Raw genomic sequence first — 19,150 nt, 5'->3', positions numbered from 1 at the left:
TAAAGCCAGATAATTATTACCTATTATTATAAACGTTTGACTACTTCATAAAATAACAATTACTTTAATCGAAGAATGTACTTAAACCGACGATTTTTATTTAAAAATAAAAATAAATAAATAAAATAAATAAAATCATTAATGTAAGTTGGTGTAAGAATTTTTTAAAAACCGTTTTGAATTTTTTAGCCTCATAATTTTTTTTTATTTTTTATAACGTTTTTCTTTTTAACCTGTAATTAATAGTTTGATTATTATAAATAACTAGGTATTGCAGTCAATCTACAGTGCTAGTTGAAAATATATTTTGTAGACGAAAATGGGTCTGTGACATCTAATAAATTCTAAAAAATATTAATGAATATTAATGAAATGTTGGGTATTTGCTGATTTGTGTACCTTTTGGCGTTTAATCAACCCTTATACTTAACATTTTAAACTGTAAGTTTTTGTTAAAGAGATTATTTAGAAGAATCACTTTACAAGAAGATTAAGATTGCTGTTCCTAAGAATCCCCATTAAATCAATTTTCCGGGTCATAGTTTTAATTGATAATTTAATGAAAACAAATTTTAACCAAAATCGTTAAGAGCGATTCAGAAAATAAGGTAAAATTTGCTATAAATATGTTTATATAGTTTAAAACTATTTGTTAGCTTGCACATTTCAACTAGCAGAAGTGGGCGTGGTTGTGGGAGTGGATGCCATTGAAGTTCCAGCTTCTGATTGGTCAATCCAACCGCCCATTTTTTTTACACCTTTATCACCTCTGCTTTCATATTGGTTAATTATTTAACACTCATTATTTCTAGGAAAAGTAATGCTTAGATTTTTTTTTACTAATTTTTCCCTCGTAGTATTTGATTAGTTAACAGATTATGCGATAAAAATTCTAAATGAAAACATCGATTTAAATTTAATCATAATTATTGGTTTATCATATTTACGATTACGGGGAAAACTAACAAAAATTAGGTGGATTTTCATTTTTTCAAAGAAAAATAAGTAAAAACCAAAATTTGGTTTAGATTTTGATCTAGAGATGTACGTCCGCCACGTTGTGACGTTAATATGGAGGAATTTAAAAAAGGTTGGTTACCAGGAGAATAGTGAATAAACATCAATGGAAAAGGTACTTCAGTGTTATCCAATCCTAGTTACTGACATCAATGAAGAAAGCCACTTCCTCCTTATAAACTTCGACAAAAAAGATCTGGTACGTGCCCTAATGTGTAGGATTGTCATGGAAACCAATTCCAAATCTGAGAGATACTCTTGAAAGACTTCCTAAGGCTGGAAACATAGTGGAGCGGCGGGCAAAGCGGCGATGATAGCTACTTCAGATCAAAGAGAGCGACGAGCAGCGAGCAAAGATTCGCATGCACATAGTGACGAGCTTAGTCGCGTTCTCCTTTTGACAAAACAAGATGGAGGAACTATTTTTATATGAAAATTCTTCGTTGAAACTTTGGTATTTGCAGCAGCTTAGTAGTAGGAGCTGCAGTGTACATGACATAAATAAGTTTAGAAATGAACTTGGTGAATTTCATCACTTGTACCAACAACTTCGGGAGCATCCTGACAAGTTTCATGCGTATTTTCGAATGTCTATATCAACATTTGATTACATACTAGCCCAGTGTAACCCCATTAATCAAAATCAAATTTTATTGTTTTTGAGTAATACAGCTCATAACATGAGTTAGGCACAATATAGAAACATTAACTAAATACAAATCTGTGTAACCCCATTAATCCTAGCAGTTACTTTAAGATAAGAAAATCAAAATAAATAAAAATAAAATAGAAATATATGCAGATAAAAAGAAATTAGTCAATTAAAAAAACACAATAATTTTATTAAATCCCTACACCATGATTTGTCGTAAATTAATGTTGTTCATCTGAAAAACTGGAGTAGTACGACGCTACAGAAGAAGGATTGGAGAATTCGTCCTGATCAGAAGTAGTAGGACGTGAAAATGTAATTTAATTTTGCCTAGTATTTAGATGAAAGTTAGCATTAAGGGATTGAAAACCAAATTAAATGTAGCAAAAATTACCTGAATTCTCCATTAACTACTAATTGTTAATTAATTTAAACTATTAATTATTAAAAACTATTGTAGCTTCACAAATACTATGGCCCCACAGAGGTTTCTTTAAACAAACTAAACCAATAATGTATCAATATCCATAACCTTTGAAAAATAACCTTTACAAATTGAGCGCGATGAGAGCGAAGAAATCAAACATGTCATAACGCTTCGCTCTACTCTCTAGAGATAGCGTTGCTCTATCTTCGCTTTGCTCGCCACTATGCGCGGTCCCATATGTTTACTTGTGTTTGATTTCGCCGCTTTGCTCTTCGCTATCATCGCCGCTTTGCTCGCCGCTCCACTATGTTTCCAGCCTAACCATCAAAACAACATACTTGGATGGAATCAAAAATTTAGCGAACTCCAACGACATAGAGGAATGGTTTAGGCGCCCAAATTGACAATGTCAGATGAAATCCTAATTTCGGAAATTTAAAAATAATCGCGATACTCGCGGTACTAAGAAAAAAATCTCTTTGTTCGAAATATTATTTACTCTTTATGTTCGACAATTCAGGAAACCTTTGAGCGGCGGGTTATAGGGTTTTGTGTCAAAGTCTCTAGCAAGTCGAAAGTTTATCGTACATTGGATACCTACGAATTATTGCCATTAATAATTCTCCAATGGGTGAGTGATCCGCCGTAGTAATGAAATCAAATAGGCACACACTTCCCTCATATATCGCTACAAATGGCTGATTAAATATAATGTTTTATAAGGAAGTAATTAATTTCTAGCCCATATTAGAATATAATAAGAGATTATTGGGAAACCAAGTTTCTACTAAAGGAATTTTATTTCGACAATATCACCGTGAAGAATTCAAATGCATTAGATTATATTAATAAATTAATGCATATTATTAGCAGATGAATAAATCAGTATACATTTTAATAAGGAAGATAAATTGTACTGTGAAAGGCAAGACAAAAACTATGCGATAATTATATAGAAATTTGATCAGTGCAACATTTGGCAATAACAATATTTGTGCATATCTAAGTTGACTTATATTTAATTATTACTTTTTTCTTCGGCTTGCAGAACAGGTATAGGTTTTACGGTAGGGGAAAAAATCCGCTGTGAAACTTTCTGAAGTGCTGTGGAGGCACGAAGCTTAAGTTCAAGCGGTTTTAACTTTAGCCAGTTAAGTTGTAGCGTTTGTCGCACTTTCTCCCACCATCCTTCCAAAACCACTTTTTATCTCTGCTACACTCTTTCTCAAACACATAACCGAAAACTTTTCCAACAGTCTTGTAACTAAAACCATTTGAAGTACCCTGCTTTATTGAAGCACATTTTAGCATATCGCAAACTAATTTTCTAACAAAAATTATTCAATTTTTTTAAAATTTAATTTGTATTTTACAATCTGTATACAATCAGTTAATATGGAGAGAGCGATGAACTGGTACGGGAGGAGAGCAGGAGGAGAGAAACTACCCAGCGGTAGCACTCTCTACAGGAGAATGTGAGGAGGAGAGATAGGAGAATAATGGCGTTTAGGCCTTCAGACCTCAAGGAAGTCGCGGGGCCACTGGCGATTCAGTCGGATGTCAGAGGAAGCGAGAGACAGTACAAGAGGATTAGAGCTAGTCGAGAGAGTAGTATGGAATTTTTGGTATTTAGTCTTGGCGAGTTGGTCTATGAAAGGAATGTTGAGGTCGTTGTGAAGAGTGAGGTTAGTCACGTAGAAAGGTGCGTCAGCTATCTGTCGGAGTAGTTTTGACTGAAATGTCCTGTACAGACCGTACTTTTGTAGATTTGGCTGAATCCCACAGCTCTAGTCCGTAAGTCCACATAGGTTTGAGGATAGTACTGTATATTAAGCGTTTGAGTTCTATGGGCAATTTGGAGCGTCGTCCAAGAAGTCTGTAGAGCAGTTTCGCACGTTTTGTCATTGCTTGTCTTTTAAGTCTAGTGTGTGGGTTCCACGTGAGTTGTTTGGCTATGTAGAGCCCAAGGTAGCGCACCAGATCTGTAGAAGGAAGAGGATTGCTGTTGAAGAGGAGAGGTGGACAGGAGCCCCGCCGGAGAATACTCGTAAACATGGCATGCTGGCACTTCTGTGGGTTCATTTTAATCCTCCACTTCTTTGCGCTGGATTCTATTCAAAATTTAAACTTTTTATCTAAATACAGAGTTGAGAGAAAATAAAAAGGGCATTTTTGAGAAAAATAAATAAAATCTCAGAAAGATGAAAAATCCATTCAATAATGAGGTACCTTAGATCAATATAATTTGGACTTACTGCATTTCAAAATTTTTGAATTGCCTAGTTTAACAGACAGGAAACTCTAATATTTTTTTGGAAAAACCATTTCTTTTTTTTTTTTTTGACTATGAGACCTCAAAAACATCTATTTCCTGTACATTGGGTAACATTAAAAAAAATGCAAAACTTCTTAGCAAAGTTATGCACCAGTTGACACATTTAAAACAATATTTTGTCCATCATTTTATCTAAAAACCCTCTCTCCTGGTTTTATCCAAAGTGAGACTCTGGTGGAGACCAAAAAAAGGAAAACAAGCGAGTTGGTCAGCCAGGACAAGTTTTGTTTAGTGTTGCATAAGTTTTAGTAGGATTTACGAGAGTGTTGTTTGTAACGGACAGGATGGTGGCGAGTACGAATGTATATAAAGTGCTCGCCCTGTAATATTGACGGCGGGCACTCACAGTGAACCAAGCCTAGCAGCTCACTTCATAGCCTACCAACGCACACAGATATGCGAATGAGATAAGAGTGAAAAGCTGAACCAGCCCCTCTCCAACTAGATCTCCCTCTGTATGTCTATCTGTGCATTAATTGCCTTGGTAATTATTTACTGTGCACTCTCCTACCCAAGGGATGAAGAGTCCCGTCGTACATTTCCTGTTACCGGCCGCCCCAAAGAGGTTTATTGATCCCATCTACGGCTGCTGCATTCATACAGCTACCATTCTCCATATAACATTTACGTATTTTTTTATTATTATTATTTTTACACATTTAAGTAAAAGATTGCAGATTTCACAATTTGATTTTGTACTAGAAATGCAAGTTTTGTGGTCGCCCTTAATACGAAAAAATGGTTTTTACCATTACTAGAGCCAATTTAAGCAAATATATATATATTTTAATTTATTTCGTTATTTACAATCTGTATATACATATATATAATAAGTAAATAGGAAAGCAGTTAAGATATATTGGGCGTGAAGAGCAGGAGGAGAGAAACTACCCAGAAGTAGCACTCTCTATATGAGAGAGAAGAATATGAGTAGGAGAGAGGAGAGATAGGAGAATAATGACGTTTAGTTCTTCAGACTGTAAGGAAGTCGCGGGGCCACTGGCGATTCAGTCGGCGAGGAGGATTGTTAGGGATGTCAGAGGAAGCGAGAGACTGCATAAGAGGATTAGAGCAAGTAGAGAGAGCAGTATGGAACTTTTAGAAGCAAAGAAATATCTATTTTTTTGTCTAGGCAGACTTCAACTTCAAATACTGAGGACGGAAGCAGAAAGCTAACATAATTTATTTCTCATTTAACGCATTAAATAAAATCTAAGGCCTAAGACCTTGGGAATCGAACCCAGTACTACTTACGAGATCTCGTACAATATATCTTAGCTTTGTGGACCATGCCTTTAACCGCTCGGCTACTGTGGAGTTGTATGAATCTACAATATTACACGCAATCATAGAGTATAGTTAAAAAGAGCAAACTATAGCTTTAAACAGGGGTTTAGGAAGGCGTAGATCAACATTTGTTTAAGTGACTTGGAAGATTGTCAGTATTGGTGAACCATGTGCAATGGATATCCGCTACGGTAGCTCCCTTTTGGTGACAGGTGAACGGTGAAGATGCTAAGCTTTGTGTCATTTATTACAATTCTTAGACGGAGCACCGTCCTTTGTGCATTCTAACCTAAATAAAACAGAATATCCAGAGTTTGAGTACCTCCCACACAGTGTTGGAGTCAATGGAATAACAGTGTAGATCCTTTTCAGTCAGGACTCTAGTAAAATAAGGTTTTCTCTCAAATTTCTTATAAATCATCACAAAACTTATACAACAGATGGCAATAAAGTGCCAGATTTATAAAAAGTATTATTAAAAACATAATTCTCGCGAGAAAAATGTGTGGTAAAGAATTCTTACAACGGCAAATTTTTCAATTAGAGTCTATAAAAGGAAAATCGAATGGAAAACTAGTACAATTGGAATTATATGTCAGATTTTATGTCGTAGAACGCATGTATATTGTATACCTGATCGATTTCGGACTTATATCCATTATTAGGAGATAGAAAAATCACTTTGATGTAGAGACCTCACTTACAATTCCGTGTCGTCTTGCTGATACTAGCTCGGCGGACCCATCTACATTTCCAATCTTGGATTCGTTTAGCCACCTTAAAGTTGAATACTAAATGGTTGGAAAGAAAAGCGATGATCAACGTACTAACTTCACCACTCAATGTGTAATACCACTTAAATTGGATTTTTCTTTTTTATGGGCGGTCCCCGAGCGATAGCCAAACGTCCACAAAATGCCAACAGCCACAAACAATCATAACAATAACAACAACAACGTCAACAACAACAACAAAATTATTAACAATAATCACATAATTACAAACAAATAAAACAAAATAAAATCACACACGCACACACCCAACACAAACTCGAAAAACCGCACAAACCAAACCCCCCAACAACACGCTCCAGCCAACCAACTAGATCCACGGCTTCATCTGCCAACCACGGAGGTCATCCGCCTCTCAAAGACCGCCTGTGCGAATTCGCGGAAAGCCACATACGCAGACGCGTTCTCCAGTAACAAGGGGAAAACGTCTCCAGCTACACAGAACGGGAATCCCACCCTCCGCCACATAATACAGCGCAAATCATCATAAAGATCACATTGCATAATAATGTGCTCCGCTGTTTCTGGATCTCCACACGCGCAATATGGGTGCGTTCCTAAGCCCATCTCGAACATTTTTTGTGCGCAACATACCGTGTCCCGTGACCAATCGTGCAACTGCATATGGCATCTCAGTGGAAACCAGCCGCCTACCTCCGGCAGCATCGGGGACGAAACTAAAGGTTGTTCTTCCCTTAGTTGACGCTCGCCACCTATTCCTCCATTCCCGATTCAACTCCTCTTCCACTTCGCCACACATCCTTTCCCTAAACCATAACCGATAATCTTCGGCTATATCAGCCACCACTTAAATTGGATTTGTAATACATACAATAAGTAAATTAGGAAATACTATGATGAAATGGTAAGTGAAAAGCAGGAGGAGAGGAACTATCCAGCGGTAGCACTCTCTACAGGATGTCGTAGACGATGATTACGATTTTCAGACTGCAAGGAAATCGCGGGAATCATTGACGATTCAATTGGCGAGGAGGATTGTCAGAAATGTCAGAGGATAAGAATTAAAATTAGAGACTGATGAACGAGCTGACAAATTGCAGCCCTATAACAAAGGGAAAGTGACATCTTTACGCCCAATATAGAGCTAACTTCAGAACTATAGTGATGGCTGCATTACAAAACTAGAACAGATATAAATAATTTATATAGTTCAGAAACAAGTAACAAGTTTCACTTAACTGATCAAATTCTCACCGAACTTATGAATAAATTAAGTTTTGTAAATTGATATCGGTAGACAATTTGTGGGTGACCTCTTTGGGGGAAATTATTTTCTTGGACGAATTTCGCTGGGGAATAGAGTGTGGTAAAGTTTTATGTAGATGCCAGAGAATTCCATTTAACTTACTAAACAATTGAACCATAAAATTAATAGAATATAAAATAGTAAGAACTAATTAAGTTTTATTTTGTAAGCCGTACATTACTCCCTCTCCAAACTATCTTGTGACAGTTTGACGGTAACTAACAGTCGGCTTCAATTGGGGGAAAACCTAGGTGAAGGTAAGCTCCCTACGGTGAAGAAGTACCAATGAGTGAATGGCCGTGAAAACAACTGCTCGGCAAAAATGGCACACGTAGTTCTTCCTCGTCACACATATTGTTATTGCCTCAACTGCCGGGCGCAGGCGCTTCCAAGCAATTTAGAATCATAAGATACCTAAGAGAGCTGTATCTCAGTGTAGATTAGATTAGATTATCGGGGTGGGGGGATCTGTACCCATGGCGCCGCAGCCAAAAGAGGATCTAGTAGACGAAACCTCTTGACAGACAATGCAGTGTGAGCCGGCGCGTTTATCTTAATAAAGAACCCGTGACTTGTTCTTCTTCCACAAATCGGGTCGTTTTTTTCCTAACTCTTTCACGGAGTTAAAAGCAAGCACCTCACGGTAGTAATGTTGATTAAGTATAATCGATATTTTCATCCGTTTTGGATGTGGAAGGGCGACCCGGGCGTTCATCATCTCCGACATCTTCTCCGCCAGCTTGAACCACTCAAAAACTCGCGCACGTGATTAACATTCATCGCCATAGACTTCTTTTAATAAAAGATAAGTTTCAGTAGCGGTTTTACGAAGTTTCATGTGAAATTTCACAATTCGTTGCTCTACTACATGTATAGTATCGTGTTTTCGGCAAAACGAAACTAACACCACTTACATAAATGACGGTTCCGGTCAGACAGATTTCTGTACAAACACGCGAGACGCCTGCAATCGAAACAGAAGGCTTTACGCTGCACAGCTGTCGGTCGTTAGGATTTGGCGCTTGCATAGTTCTTCTGTAGCAGCATCAGTCTCGTTATTTAATAGCCACACCTCGTATATAGTAGCAAGTATTTATTTATTTTATACCAGAATAAAATTAAAACATTTTCCAATTTTACTTCCAAAATGAATAAATAAAATTATTTTAGACTGTTTACAGAATGGTAAAGTCAATAAAACGTTTATTTCGTTTATACAATAAACGAATTCTAAAAGTACTGAGAGGCAAGATAATCAAATTAAAATATCTTATATAAATAAAAGAATGCAAATAAAGCTCTTCATTTAAATATTGGTAGCACTTTAAAAAAACAAACAAACTGTTTACAGTTTGTGCTAAATGATTATGTTTTTTACGGATTTTATAAACTACAGGCAAAAAAGCAAAACAAAAATTCTAAAAAGTTCTAGCGAGAGAGAACGAACAGATTGAAAGTATTACTGATGTTTTCGTTTTATCAAAATAAAAGATTTTAGATCCACCCTATTTTATTACAAAAAAAAAAAAAAAAGATTCTATTGTAGCTAAGAATTGAACGTAATTCATTAATTAATTTTTGGTACAACTTCCTTTACGTTGTTAGCTGGTAGGTACTAAATTAATTAATTTTTGGTACAACTTCCTTTACGTTGTTAGCTGGTAGGTACTAAATTAATTAATTTTTGGTACAACTTCCTTTACGTTGTTAGCTGGTAGGTACTAAATTAATTAATTTTTGGTACAACTTCCTTTACGTTGTTAGCTGGTAGGTACTAAATTAATTAATTTTTGGTACAACTTCCTTTACGTTGTTAGCTGGTAGGTACTAAATTAATTAATTTTTGGTACAACTTCCTTTACGTTGTTAGCTGGTAGGTTCTAAATTAATTAATTTTTGGTACAACTTCCTTTACGTTGTTAGCTGGTTGTTACTAAATTAATTAATTTTTGGTACAACTTCCTTTACGTTGTTAGCTGGTTGTTACTAAATTAATTAATTTTTGGTACAACTTCCTTTATGTTGTTAGCTGATAGGTACTAAATTCACACGTAGCCAATTTAACTTGCAAGAGACAATAACAGTAATTAAAAGCAGAATTTAACAAATAAAAAAAGTAATTCTATTAAAATATCTAGTTCTAAAATTTTCTAATTATTTATTCCCAACTTTATACGTTTATTTTAAGCGGCACGCCCATCAGGGTCACTCACAAACTGGTCTAAATCGTTTGGCGATTTTATAAACTAAACTTCATTACATATACAGAGCCAACAAGTTTAATACGAAGGAATATAAAGAGTAAAGCTCAGCTAGAAACCGAAGAACATTCATATTGTAGATCTGGAAGAGTAGAATTACATCCATATATTTTAGCTCTACACTTTTCTATGAAAGGCTATACGTACAAGAAGTCCAATATCCTAGTGATGCCAATATTTATCGAAGGTGTAGGAAATGTTTTTCTTAAGTTATATCTTGCCGTACAGGAATATTCCCTACTATAATCCTGGAATATTTCCTTCTACTTTAAGAAAAGAAAGATAAAAAAAAGCATATCTTGAGAACTTCAAGAACAAACTATATGATATTTACTATATATGCTCTAACTCTAAATGTGACTTTTTATGCTTGAATTCTTTATTTTTATGGTTATTCCACACTAAATTTAGGTGCTAAACGTACTGGAGTGGCATTAGCATAAAGAAAAATAGAGGAGCTCAGTGGTTAACGTTTACTGGAAATTCCGGGTTCGAATCCAATATGGTGGTCCTTAATTTTTCGGTGATGGACAGAAAACTGTCCGTAGACCGGGAATGTACAAGGAAAAACCTCCAGGTGCTAATGTCCTCCTTAGATTTGATGCACCTTAATTTAAAATGAAATAAAATGATATTAATTTAAAAAAATGATGAATATGAGGTAATATAGCTGATTCAGTACAATTCGACAACCAATATCGAATGAGGGCATTATCATCAAGATAATGGCATGGTTCGTGATCGCTGCAAGAAGATGGCCACTTTCAACGAGACGGCACTTCGTTGCAAAATGCAGTAGAGAGCTTAGAGTAGCGCTCCTTTTAAAAATTGAGACGGCTGGGTGAAGATTAAGAAGCCGCCTATAGACATTATACGAGAAGCAAGCGCTCCTCGTAAGCCCCAGGGTGGGGCTTTTCTTGCCTGCAAACAGGGGAAGTTTTCAAGTAGATAAGTGCCATACATACCCGGTGGAGGGGGAGAGGCAAAACTGCCACTTTAAAAAATGCATAAAAAAATTTTTTTTGCCCACCATTTTATACATAAGTATAGTAAAGTAATCGCCTATTTTGTTTTTCAAGCGGGGCTTAACGCTCAACATGAACTTAATATGAACGGGGGCGAAAGCATACAATCCTATTTTTTTCCCCTAAAAAATAAAAAGTAGCTGCAACGGGATTCGAACTACGACCTCTTATGTTTTATTGTGATTCACACTTTTCGAGTGATCTATAATAACATCAAGATTAGAAGAATTAAATATTGAATCAGATAGTCTTAATAAATAAATAACAAATATATAAAACTATCCGGTATGTTAGTTGTATAATTGTTAATCGGCAAAAACTGCGCGAAAACGTAATTTAATATTGTAATCATTTCCTACATTTACAACTTTAACTTTAATGATTACCTAATTCAATATCTAATTCTTCTAATCTAGATATTACTGTAGATCACTCACAAAATGAATCACAATAAAACATTATGAGAAATAATGTTACCTGGGACTTATTTAGATCAAAAGTCTACGATGGAACATTTGTCGAATTACAGTTTGAAGTTATGTTTACAATTGTACTGTACAGCATTAGAAAGGAGAGGAGGGGTCGCTCACTATAAAATAACGGGACAAGACAGGAGAAAGTAAATACTTAATGCTCATGGTAGTAAATACTTATCTTATCTATACTATAATAGTATTCAAGCGTGAAATATTGTGTTTTTATTTTCATTTAGATGTCTTGTCATTATTTATTTATAGTATTCTCTGTTATTGTGTCTTAACGAATACGACTATTATAATGAGTAAATATTCAGACTTATTCTGGACTACTTCGTTTTGTCTTAATACTATTTTATTGCCGGTAAAAGGACTTAATTAACCGTTTCCTGTAGGTCTCTTTTTTTCCGATTCACTTTTTCTCTCAATTAACTCATTTTTAATTTACTCACTTAAAATATAAAAATAAATAAAGTAAAATTCCTATTCTAAAATTTTGAGCTACTTATTTTTTATGTGAATCCAAAAGGTGGTTTAATACAGATTTAAAAGATACAGCCTCATGTTCTACAGCCAAAGGCTGAAATCCGATTACTCGCCTCGAAAACCAAAAACATTAAATATTTATTATGAACTTAATACATCATTTCTTTAATCATTAAAATAAATAAATAAAAATAAGATAAAGAATACCTTCTTGTCAAGTATAAATTGAATGATAACAATCACTTAAAAAGCAGAATAAAAAAGCGATGAACAATGGAAAAAAAATTATACTATCAGCGCAATGCAATTTTTGAATAGTCTTTTAAAAATAAAACGACCGCACGTGCTCGCGATTAATAGAATCGTAAAAACTAAAAATGAAGGTCATTCATATCAAATAGCACACGTGAGCTGACATTCTTTTTTATATTTGTGACAATACAAAGCTTCAATGGACTGAAATAAAGAAGAATAGAAATGGATTCAAGTGAAAACACTTTATTTTTTCCCCCTGAATTTTAGTGTCTAAGAAAAAAAGAAAAATCAGGTGCAAACTAGAGAACGCTTACTGCCTCCTTAAAATGATGTTTTCATCTGAACAATTTTCCAAAAACCATCCCTCCAAAAAAAAGTACTTAAATAAAACTTTATTACGTATTAACCCAGTCAAATTATTAGGTTTTAATCTCGAAATGGAAGATATTAAGCTATAAACTTGTAGAAAACTTTAGTTTAGTCATTTTATAAGTATAAATCTTTGGTTTAGTCATTTTATAAGTATAAATCTTTGGTTTAGTCATTTTATAAGTATAAATCTTTGGTTTAGTCATTTTATAAGTATAAATCTTTAGTTTAGTCATTTTATAAGTATAAATCTTTGGTTTAGTCATTTTATAAGTATAAATCTTTAGGTTAGTCATTTTATAAGTATAAATCTTTGGTTTAGTCATTTTATAAGTATATATCTTTAGGTTAGTCATTTTATAAGTATAAATCTTTAGGTTAGTCATTTTATAAGTATAAATCTTTGGTTTAGTCATTTTATAAGTATAAATCTTTGGTTTAGTCATTTTATAAGTATAAATCTTTAGTTTAGTCATTTTATAAGTATAAATCTTTGGTTTAGTCATTTTATAAGTATAAATCTTTGGTTTAGTCATTTTATAAGAATAAATCTTTGAATATATTGGTTTCGTGACAGTAAATTGTTAAACTTAGGATGGAAGATTAGCGAGGAATCGGTCAAATAAAACAACTCGTTTCTTTGCCAACGTTTCGACAAATATATTGTCCTCTTCAGGGCGTGGCTATGCGGGTTGGTTGAGTTACAGAAACTGTAAGACACTAAGTAAGACACTGTAAGATAAAGACTCTTAAGTTTTTGTAACTCAACCAACCCGCATAGCCACGCCCTGAAGAGGACAATATACTCGTATTTGTCGAAACGTTGGCAAAGAGACGAGTTGTTTTATTTGACCGATTCCTCACTAATCTTCCATCCTAAGTAAATCTTTGGTTTAGTCATTTTATAAGTTGGCTCATAGAGTCTCGAGTACGGGTCACCGGAAATCAGTGGTCAAAGGTCACAAAAAATCGTTTTTTTTGTAAATATCTTGTTTCCTTTGCACTAAATCATATTTAAAGTTATTACAAAAGTTGTAGAGCATAAAATTCTCAACAAAATTTGATTCTATACCATTTTTATATAAACAAATAAAATCCCCTTACTCTCAAAAAAAAAGGGGGGGAAGTAAACACATTTAGTAAAAACAACCATCTCAGTTAGGCAGCAAGTTCCGGTGATGCAGCATCAATTGAAATAGCAGCATCTCTTGACTCTTGGACAGTTACTTCTCCCAGTTCCAGCAAAACCAACAACTATTTACAACCTTACACAGCATTATGGCGCTTAGCCAAACTATTCCCTACTTTACTATAAGATAGCCAATAGATCTAGAAAATTAAATTACTGTTTCTAACTTGTTTAAAGGTTTTCAATAAAATAATCACTTTAATTTTATTTAACGCAAATCTTGAAAGTAAATTATGTAAGTAGTATACATTTGAGCTGAAGAAGTGAGATACGATTTAGAGTTGGCAATAAAAAATAAAGCAAAAAGATGAGAATGTTTTAGAAGGATTTGGCAGGCGTCAGTGGTAGATAAGCTGGAGGAGTGTAGAAAAGATTGGAAATATAATGGAGTTATCCGGACGGAAAATGTAGCGGAGGATTTTAGATTGAATGGTTTTGAGGTAAAGAATTCTAGCAGATCCATGTTGTTCTATATATATTGGTCTGATCCAGGTTTTCAGAATGTTGCAATACAGATTGCTTGTCATCTGGATGTAGTTTGTAGAAGGGCAACGGAAAGGAGCTTTCAATTTTTTTTGAAAATTTAACAAGTTATTCATTAATCCAAGAAATGAAGAAAGATTATTGCAGTCATTTTATTTCAGTCATTATTATTATTATTATTATTGCCAATCTTTCGACCTAGGGACTCATCAGTCATCTTCAGGGCTTGTTCTATCTAAGGTTGGTGTCTTGCCTGTTAATGTACTGAATATACGTATGTTACAGGGTGATCCATTTAAAACGCACCAATTGCTAATAACTTTTTAGGAAAGCGGAATTTCAAAAAAACTCACGAAGTAAACTACATTTTTTTTTGTCTAGTTTCCAAATTTTCCACCCCCGATACTGTAACTTCATTTTTCGCAGAGTTACGGCCAAAAACCCGATTGGAGTTTCATAAGGACCACTGGTTTTGACAATAATTGTAAGAACTACATAAAAAAAATACTGTGAAAAATGACAACCCCGTTTCGATATACCTAATATTAGTTGTGATATTTAAGATCAAAGTTACAATTTTATTCGTGAACGGTTTTCAATATTAATTTTCCACCAGAAATACACGTTTTAGGAGGTCCTCTGACTGCAAAAAAATGTTATTGGTGACGCAAATAACAAAAATAATAATAATTGAAGATTTTAAAACATGTAGTGTCATGTAATGGTTGTGGGTGAATTAGGATAAATTTGTTTTATCATCAAATAAAAGCAATCATCACATCATTTTAATGCACCCAGTATGCAAGACTTCTTGACTATGATTACGGTAAGAATATCTTGCCAGGATGTTGGTCTAGTGGTCAAGAACGTGGCTTTGTAAGTGGTCAAGTAATCATAGGTCAAGAAGTCTTGCATACTGCGTGCATTAAAATGATGTGATGGTTGCTTTTATTTGATGATAAAACAAATTTATTCTGATTCACTCACAACCATTACATTACATTACATGTTTTAAAATCTTAAATTATTATTATTTTTTTACTTTAGGTCACCAATAACATTTTTTGAAGTCAGAGGACCACCCAAAACGTGTATTTCTGGTGGAAAATTAATATCGAAAACCGTTCACGAGTAGATAAAAATGTAACTTTGATCTTAAATATCTCAACTAATAGTAGCGATACCGAAACGGGGTTGTCATTTTTCACAGTTTTTTTTATGTAGTTCTTACAATTATTGTCAAAACCAGTGGTCCTTATGAAACTCCAATCGGGTTTTTGGTCGTAACTCCGCGAAAAATGAAGCTACAGCATCGGGGGTGGAAAATTTTGTAAACTACACCAAAAAAAAACATATAGTTTACTTCGTGGGTTTATCGAAATTCCGCTTTCTTAAAAAGTTATTAGCAATTTGCGGGTTTTGCACATGATTTTTGTTTAATTATTTTTTATGTAAGTCATATTGAGTTTACTAACTTTTTTTTAACCAAAATTTGAATTAAAGACGTTCATTTTTTCGTAAATATATCCTTAAATTACAGAATTATTGCCGACCAACCATATTTCACTTATTTTACCCACATTTATGACGATGTAAGCGAAAAATATAAAGAACAGAAACAAGGAAAAGGATAATCTGCCAAGCGTGTCTAATTTTAAAGACTACTACCACACATGTAACACTCCACATTCTGGACTCCAAGTTTAAAAAAGAAGGATAAACAGGCAACTAATTCCAGACAACCCATCTAACGCATCCCATGTCTATTCTAAGGACATTATACAAATAGTTCCCCCTATCTACCTACTCCTGCTCCTGATATTCACTTCCTACCGGGGCCCTACTTTTCTGTTCCAACTACCACCAGAATTTCAGGTGCCTCTTTTTGTTCCTACTTACCGCTCCTGTTTTGGCATTAAAAGTGGGGGTGGAGGAGTTAAAATGGATTAAGAGAACTATACTCCAGAGTATTGTTTCTCTTTACGTAAAAATAGGCTACCTAGTTTGTATCTAGTTCATTAGGAACTGTTTCAAAACAGATGTTTGTTAAAGTGAATCCAAGAATACAAATTACAGTAATTTCAAAAGAATCATTAGTCAGATGTCAATCTATCTGTTACAACTACTCTCTTAAGTTCAATCTCACAAATCACAACATAATTTTAACAGCCGTTTGCGTGAAAAAATAAACAAACAAACAAAATCGAATCAATTTAAGAAGCCAAATTTCCGGTGAGTCCATTTCCTTCAAATTTTGGAAGAAAGAAAAAAAAAAGAAGAGACTTCAGAAAACAACAACAGATTTTTTAGATAGCCAATCTAGAAGAACTAAAGAATCTACCAGAACGACTGATGAAGTAAAGAAAGCAACAGTAGCCCTTGTTTCGAATTTTCTCGGGTTTTTGCTCAAAATGGAGTTCATTTCTACTAAAAGATTAATTCTAAAAAAAGGGATCTCATCCTTTAAATCATCACTAAAGGAGATAGGGCTAATTTAAAAGGTATTAATGCAAAGAAATCAAAGTAGGATAAATTTCTTTTTCTATTTTTTAACAGCCCCGCTTCTACTTTTAATTCAATCAACCTTTTTTCCGAAATCAACGACAAAAAGTCTTTTATTTTAAAAAATTAAAATAATTAAATGAATTTTGTTTTGTTTACATTATATTACCTTCATTTATTCGCATTGTCTAAACAAATGTTCCGAAATCAACGACAAAAAGTCTTTTATTTTAAAAAATTATAATAATTAAATGAATTTTTTTTTGTTTACATTATATTACCTTCATTTATGCGCATTTCTAAACAAATGTTCCGAAATCCACGACAAAAAGTCTTTTATTTTAAAAAATTATAATATTTAAATGAATTTTGTTTTGTTTACATTATATTACCTTCATTTATTCGCATTGTCTAAACAAATGTTCCGAAATCAACGACAAAAAGTCTTTTATTTTAAAAAATTATAATAATTAAATGAATTTTGTTTTGTTTACATTATATTACCTTCATTTATGCGCATTTCTAAACAAATGTTCCGAAATCAACGACAAAAAGTCTTTTATTTAAAAAAATTATAATTAAATGATTTTTTTTTTTGTTTACATTATATTACTTTCATTTAATCGCATTGTCTAAACAAATGTTCCGAAATCAACGACAAAAAGTCTTTTATTTTAAAAAATTATAATAATTAAATGAATTTTGTTTTGTTTACATTATATTACCTTCATTTATGCGCATTTCTAAACAAATGTTCCGAAATCAACGACAAAAAGTCTTTTATTTAAAAAAATTATAATTAAATGATTTTTTTTTTTTGTTTACATTATATTACTTTCATTTAATCGCATTGTCTAAACAAATGTTCCGAAATCAACGACAAAAAGTCTTTTATTTTAAAAAATTATAATAATTAAATGAATCTTGTTTTGTTTACATTATATTACCTTCATTTATGCGCATTTCTAAACAAATGTTCCGAAATCAACGACAAAAAGTCTTTTATTTAAAAAAATTATAATAATTAAATGAATCTTGTTTTGTTTACATTATATTACCTTCATTTATTCGCATTGTTTAAAAAATAAATCTTTATAGAACGCAAGATAATAAAAAGGATGCGGTAGTAACTATTGATGGTGGACAGACTAGCTGGACGCTATGTCTATATATATATCTAGCGCACACCTCCAACGGCCTGGACACCCAAAGGTCATACACCTTCTCTCAGAGAGTACGGTATGCAGCAGCGGCCATTCTAGATAGCAGACTCCAACTTAACTTCATAATCCATAAGATATAGATAAATAATAAATAACAAGGGTGAGATTATGCAAAAGAATACCAGTAAATAACAGATGGTGAACTGTATCATATTTTTAAGGTACAGTATCTTATATATTTTTAATAGTACATACCTAAACATATTATGTTTCATTTACTATTCAAAAAAAAAAATGCATTTCGAGTTATATTTACATATTATAATTTTTTAAAGTCTAAAAACTCATGAATATTTTTACCTAAGAAAATATTAAGGTATGTCCTGCAAATAATTTCTTATTATAATGAAATACAGAATATATTATTCTGAGATGAGTCCGTCTTTGATTTTATCCGTCCTTAGCACTCATGTTTATTGTATCCCTTACCAGGTTTCGTGCTTTAATTATCCATCACCAGAGATAGAATAATCAGTTTAGTGTTGAGGTTTCGAATTCACTTATTGAATAAGCAATTGTATTGGAAATAACCATTAGTTGAAATCAAAATCTCAACACCAAATTGATAATTCTCCTTCTAATGTTAGATGAAAGTCAATGAAAGCCAATAAAATGACCCATTAAATTTTATTAATAATTTTGTGATTAATTACGGCGTGGATTTTGAATCCATAAGCTAAGAACTTTACCCACCTCTACTTGATAGCACTCCTTGTTCTCTTAATAAACCGATTGATGATTTTGTGATTAATTACGGCGTGGATTTTGAATCCATAAGCTAAGAACTTTACCCACCTTTACTTGATAGCACTCCTTGTTCTCTTAATATACCGATAGATGATTTTGTGATTAATTACGGCGTGGATTTTGAATCCATAAGCTAAGAACTTTACCCACCTCTACTTGATAGCACTCCTTGTTCTCTTAATACACCGATTTTTGAGCAGTCACGAGAGTTAATCGACCTTAAATTCTTGTAACAAAAGATAAGGCTTCGAAACTCTACGAGTGAAGGACCTAATTTAGAAAATTAAATAAGTAATCACTAGTAAATAAGTTGAGGTAAATATACTTATTTTTTTTATCAGTTATTTACATAAAATTA

At 33.3% G+C, this 19,150-nt stretch overlaps 1 protein-coding gene across 13 annotated transcripts in view; it reads right to left on the bottom strand.

The window, feature by feature from the left end:
* Prosap (SH3 and multiple ankyrin repeat domains prosap) overlaps positions 1 to 19,150 on the bottom strand; it is a 410,412-nt gene that overhangs the window by 319,499 nt on the left and 71,763 nt on the right. The gene's annotated exons all lie outside the window — the stretch shown is intronic.

The sequence above is a fragment of the Rhodnius prolixus genome, unplaced genomic scaffold, assembly GCF_049639745.1.
Source record: "Rhodnius prolixus isolate KJV_2025 unplaced genomic scaffold, Rpr scaffold_6, whole genome shotgun sequence".
NCBI classification, from domain to species: Eukaryota; Metazoa; Arthropoda; class Insecta; order Hemiptera; family Reduviidae; genus Rhodnius; species Rhodnius prolixus.
This window is presented reverse-complemented; position numbering and strand designations above follow the sequence as displayed.